At 39.2% G+C, this 5,555-nt stretch overlaps 1 non-coding gene across 1 annotated transcript; it reads left to right on the forward strand.

Annotated features, from left to right (window-relative positions):
* The first annotated feature begins 915 nt into the window (after window positions 1-915).
* LOC114655198 (U2 spliceosomal RNA) lies at window positions 916-1,111 on the forward strand. Its single transcript, XR_003716861.1, has one exon. It is a non-coding gene; the product is annotated as a U2 spliceosomal RNA (small nuclear RNA).
* The last annotated feature ends 4,444 nt before the right edge of the window (window positions 1,112-5,555 follow it).

A 5,555-nucleotide genomic window follows, 5' to 3' on the forward strand; every position in this document is an offset into this window, starting at 1 on the left:
CGAGGTATGTAAGATGAGAAGGGGTGCCATTGCTAACTTTGCCGTCTCCTTCTCTCTCCACAGTGTTGAGAAACTGCCCTGTGAGGGCAATTGACTCCACCTTTCCTGTTCATTCTCCGTTAAAGCCCAAGCTTCCCAGAAGGAGGAGTCATTTTGACAAGAGTTACCTGCTACAGACTGACCTAAATTGTGGCTGACCAGCCAATTGCTTTAGTTTAATTTTTCAGCCCTGATATTTGTGGGACACTTACATTGAAGGGGGTTTATTTTTGTTATAATTACTTTTGTCACAGTGATTTTATATAGATTATATATATTATATGATTTTATATAGATTTTATATATTTGTTAATATGTTGGATCAGCCAATTTCAACAAGAATGCTTCAAAGTCTAGGAGGTGGTAATGTGCTGATGGAGAGAATATGATGATGATCCCATAGTAGATAAAGCAAACTCAATTAACCACTTCAAAACTTTTTCTGACATTTTTAAGTCTATAACGAATGTAACCATTGACATGAAAACAGGAGTGATTGTGCTCATACATGGTTTTATGCTCATTTGTTAAAGCAAACTAATCTCTTAGCAACTCTGAAAAGTTACATTTGTTGCTCTACTCATCCACGTTTTTAAGAAACACCCCTTAAATGTGTAATAAAAGCCACTTCTGATCACATTAATGCAAATCTGCTATGTTCTCATAGTTTGAAGGGTCAGGTTAAGGAATGGGCTGGTTAGGCAGGCTATGCTGCAGCATTGATTATTGGTATTTAAGTTCTTCTAAGAGCTCGGTACTAGACAAGTGATGTCACTGCTCTGAATGTTTCCAGTGATTTTTTTTTAATGAAAATGGCTGCATCACTTCAAAGCACAATTTTTTTCACATCTTCCATATTAAAGAGACAATACTTCTTTCACTTCTTGGCCTTTTGGCTAAGATCAAGTGTAGTATCTGTTCTTATCAGTTTAATATCTGATACGTCCCCTATCTGGGGACCATATATTAAACTGATTTTTGCAACAAGAAAATGGAATAGGGGCTTGCTCTGTTCACTCCACGCATCGATCAGTGACAATACTTCTAGTAAAACAGAAAATGTGACATGTTTCCCTTTAAGAAAAAATAAAGTGCACCTTCAGCATTAAGTAAAAAAACTATCACTTTTGCCCATGTGGCTATCGATGGCTTTATAAATCCTTCCTGAGTCAACTTTTGACAAATAGTCTCATATAATTTTCTTCTTGAGAAGTAATGCCCTGTAGGCTCAGGAATGAGCAGACACCTTCGCTGTAGTGTTGATAATATGAGTGACTATACTAGCCACCCTTATCCTTGTCCAGTCACACCAAAGCCTATTTTCTTAACAACATACACACCTTCCATATGCTGGATCATTGTGTATTCCTCCAGAAGGCTCCCAATAGAAACTTCTGCAAGAAAGAAAATAACAGACTAGCACTTTTCATTCCTTTAACAGAAATATGTGGGTCTTAATATCAAATACTCATGAACGAAACCTTTGATGACACAGATGTCCTTACAGTTTCACTCTGTCAAAAAGAGAGAATATAATGGCATCTGGGCCCTAAAAACTGAAGCAACTCAAAGCAGCAGTGGCATGGCTTGTTTGTGTTGACCCAAATGGTAGTAGCCATATTCCATGGTGGGTGTACATAATCATGAGTAGTGTGTGCTTCCTGTGTCTACTACCACATCTTTTTCCATGATTCATATCAGAAACAAGTTCCCTTGGAGAATAGTGGCTTCAGTCTTAGAGTGGACACATTATTTTCTTTGTGATTGGTTTCTCAGAGCTACTAAAGATTTTACCTTGTTTCAGTAGGTTTTAGATGTGGTTCAATCACATTCCATTATAGAACTTTTATCAACCCGTCTGTTGACCTCACAACCCCTATCTGACCACCAGTGAGATGTAAGGTAGCATTTAATATGGAGTAGATAATCTTCTCTTTCAGAATGAATGTCCTCCAACTATCAAAAAACTCTTATCTTCACTTCATACCCAAAACTTAAAGATGAGCTCTGAAATTTTGGTCAGGCAAGATGAAGTCCTTCCTCTGTGAAATCAAAGCCACTTTAGAAGGGTGTGTGATGTCTTTTAAAGGATTTACCTTCTGAATAGTAGCAGGCCTTTCATGCCTAAAAGAATTCAGAACTGCTTAGTACTTTTTCTCCTTTCTGCATTTTGACTAAAGGTCATCTGCCCAAGTCTGGATAGGCTGTGCTATGCTGATTGCTTTTTACTTCTTACAGAGTGTTTTGAAAGCCACTTAACATCACTAGAAATGTTGGTGTTTAAGTTTTGTGTGATCTGAAAATCTGATAGAGCCCCACTGATAAACCTGGGGAAAAAAATTTGAAACACAACAAATTCACTGACAACCTGTTACCATTACACTAAGAAACAGTGGCTTGCAGGGGTATCCATAAAGAACAACTAATAACCAAATAAAGCCCTGTATGCATTTTGTTACTTTGTTTAAAAGTATATGTAACATTTTTTAACTGCAGCTTTGTTCTTTAATTATTTAACAACTCTCTTTAAGAGAGTAATACTGTACATTGATTTTTGGAAATGTTACAAAATGATAAATTACAATAGTATATTAATTTTAGTTGTGCTGCCTCAAAGCTCATCAACTTTTGTTTGACATAAGTTATGACTGACTTGATTTCCAAACTATCTACATTGTTAAAATTACTAGTTTTACCAATGGCAACTAGTGAAAAAAATTTTGGTGGGAGTGCAAAATGAGGCAGCACTTATCTAATATACAGTGTCTTTCAAATCTATCTATTATATAGTGCCTTTCATATCTATTTATCTAGTCATTCCACATGCTCTTATGGTCCTCATCATAGTGTCAATGCATATCTTGGCCTGTCTAGTACCAGACACATAGGACAAATCCAGGCTTAAATGTATTATACTCTTTCCACCATGCTGCCCAATCTGAAGCCATCTTCCCCATTTGTACTGTGCTCCAAAACTGCAGTCCAAGATATCCATAGTCCCCTTATTCTCCCTTTAACTTGCCCTATCGATGTGGAATGGAACAGGTGCACCTGACACCCAAATTTTATTCTACACCTGTCTCTAAATTGCCCAATCCTCTGCCAACTTGCCCAGTTCCCTATTCTTCCAAAACGCACACCATAATGTCCACACCCCCACCTCCGTAATCTTCCAATAACATGGACTTCCATCTGTTGTATAACATATCCATAGCATGAGTCCAATCCAAATCTTAGTCTGCCTCTGCTAATAGAGTGTCTAGTTCCTAGCCATTTCCAAATGTATTCTATAAACCCACATCATACAATCACTAGTCCTCTGATTTTTCTTAAGTCTTGTGTGCCACTTGATCATTTACCACACCCACAGAGTTATTCCCACCCTAACTTTATTTTACACTTGCTGCCAGTCAGCCCAGTCCTGTGCTAGCTTACTTGGCTTATCTCACCTGGACACAGATTCATAGATCTGATTGTAAGATCCCCACATCTGGCCCCCCAACCTGCCTTGTACTACACCCACAGGACAATACCAGCCTAAATCATATTCTGCTTTTACGATCAAGATAACTACGAAAAATGTTTCTCTGAACATAAATTTTGCCTTCCTTTCCTTCAGGCCTGAAAATTTCTCAATTACTTTCAGATTAAATCGAGTCATTTCAAAAAGCCTGCCAAAAATTTTGCCTCATACCATTGTCTAGATCAGTGTTTCTCAATCTTTTTTTTTTAGTGGCAAACTTTTTGTAACCAATATCATCCTAAGGCACACCAGTATTTTACTAATCATAAACAAATATACAGTATATGCCATGCACTTGCTCAAATGGCCAAAGAGACAAGACTACTGGAGAAGCCGTTCACAGACACAGCACTTAGTGAGCCCTTTGGTGGCATGTCCAAACTCCTTTACCCCTTTGCCCACTCCTCTCTGGCTCAGAGGCAACTTTTTTCCCCACTTTCTACCAGCTCTGTGAGGTTCACTGGTGCCCACACACCCAGGGCATATGGACTGTAGCAGCCCTAACATGGTGATTTTTCAGCTTCCTTTATGCCAGCTTCTCCAGGTAGACCTATTCTCCTCAGACAGGTCTTGACTACCTGTGGAGCTTGTGCGAGAAAAGTCTGTGTGCAAGCTCATCCTTGATCAGTTGCCTGCTGCTGAATTCTTAAGTCAGGTCAGTCCGGTCCAAGCTTCAAGTTTCATTAAAGAAATAACCACATTTTCTTTGACTTGTGAAGTTCCACTGGAAGTTGCCATCTCCCTAAAGTCGCGCTCACTCATCTGTAGTTACATTAATGGTGGGTGTGAACTGTGAACCATTAATATGAACATGAAACGATCAACGATTGTCCAATCACAACAGATTAAAAAAAACCTAAAACAATGCTAATTTGCAAGGGTGCACATAACTTTTTCAGTGAGTTACTCAAGTGAGTACCATCAGATGGAGCAGCAGCTTAAAAAGAGGTAAGAATCAGAAATACCTTATCACTCTGTACAGAGTAATGTTTTAATAAGTGCAACCTTCGTCACTGTCCTCCTCGCTGTCTACCTCACAGTCCTCTACTTCAACTTCCTGCATGGTAGATGATGATGCTGCAGATGCATCTCCCTCTCCTTGGTTAAACCTCCGCTTAGCTGTCTCCATCCACAGGTCAACCGCTGGTTTTGGGTCAAATGTCTCTGTGGTCTTCTTTGACTGGTGGATGTGCATTAGGGCCATTAGGCGAGTATGTGACAGACGAGATCTGTGCTTGTTTTTTATTATGTTAAGATTTGAGAATCCCCTCTCACAGGCTGTACTGCTCAAAGGCAGTGTAAGGGACAGTTTAACCAGTTTGACAATGTTGGAGTAAAGATCTGGGTTGCTTGTATTTATTATCTGGACCAAGTCATACACAGAGGATGCTGCCAAGCGTTTCCCTGTTTGCTTTAAGCGCATCCATCCTGTGACAATTGTGTCTTTGTCAAGACTCAGTGTGGCTTCATAATTCTGAAGAATGGTACAAACTGTTGTGTTGCCAAAACGATGTAAATCTTGTATTTCCTGAGGCCAAGTTGAAGGATCAAATACTAAGAAATGATCGCATGACTTAAGTGAGTCATATCTGATTCCAAAGTCCTCAATTCACCCCCTGAGTAAGTTTATCTTGTCCCTGTCAGCATCAGCATTAGAAACAGTATATGCTTTGTAGTGGCCTTCAGCATCAAGCAAAAGTGTAAACTGTCCTATGACCACCATGAGTTCATCCTTACATTCTCCAATGCTCAGCTTTTCCTTCTGAAACACAATGGATGTGGTCTTCAAAATCTTGCCAATGTCAAGCACGTTGCCCAGAAAACACTGAAATTGGTCTGTGCAGATACTGTATGCTGCAAGTTATCACTCGTGGCCAATTGCATTTTAATGGCTGGCAATAATCTTGATATTTTTAGCAGTGTGTCATGCCTCCATGCAAACCATCTGATATTATGAAATTTACCCAATTTCACAAAGGAGATCCCGTTCTCT

The sequence above is a fragment of the Erpetoichthys calabaricus genome, chromosome 7 (genome assembly GCF_900747795.2).
Source record: "Erpetoichthys calabaricus chromosome 7, fErpCal1.3, whole genome shotgun sequence".
Lineage (NCBI taxonomy): Eukaryota > Metazoa > Chordata > Cladistia > Polypteriformes > Polypteridae > Erpetoichthys > Erpetoichthys calabaricus.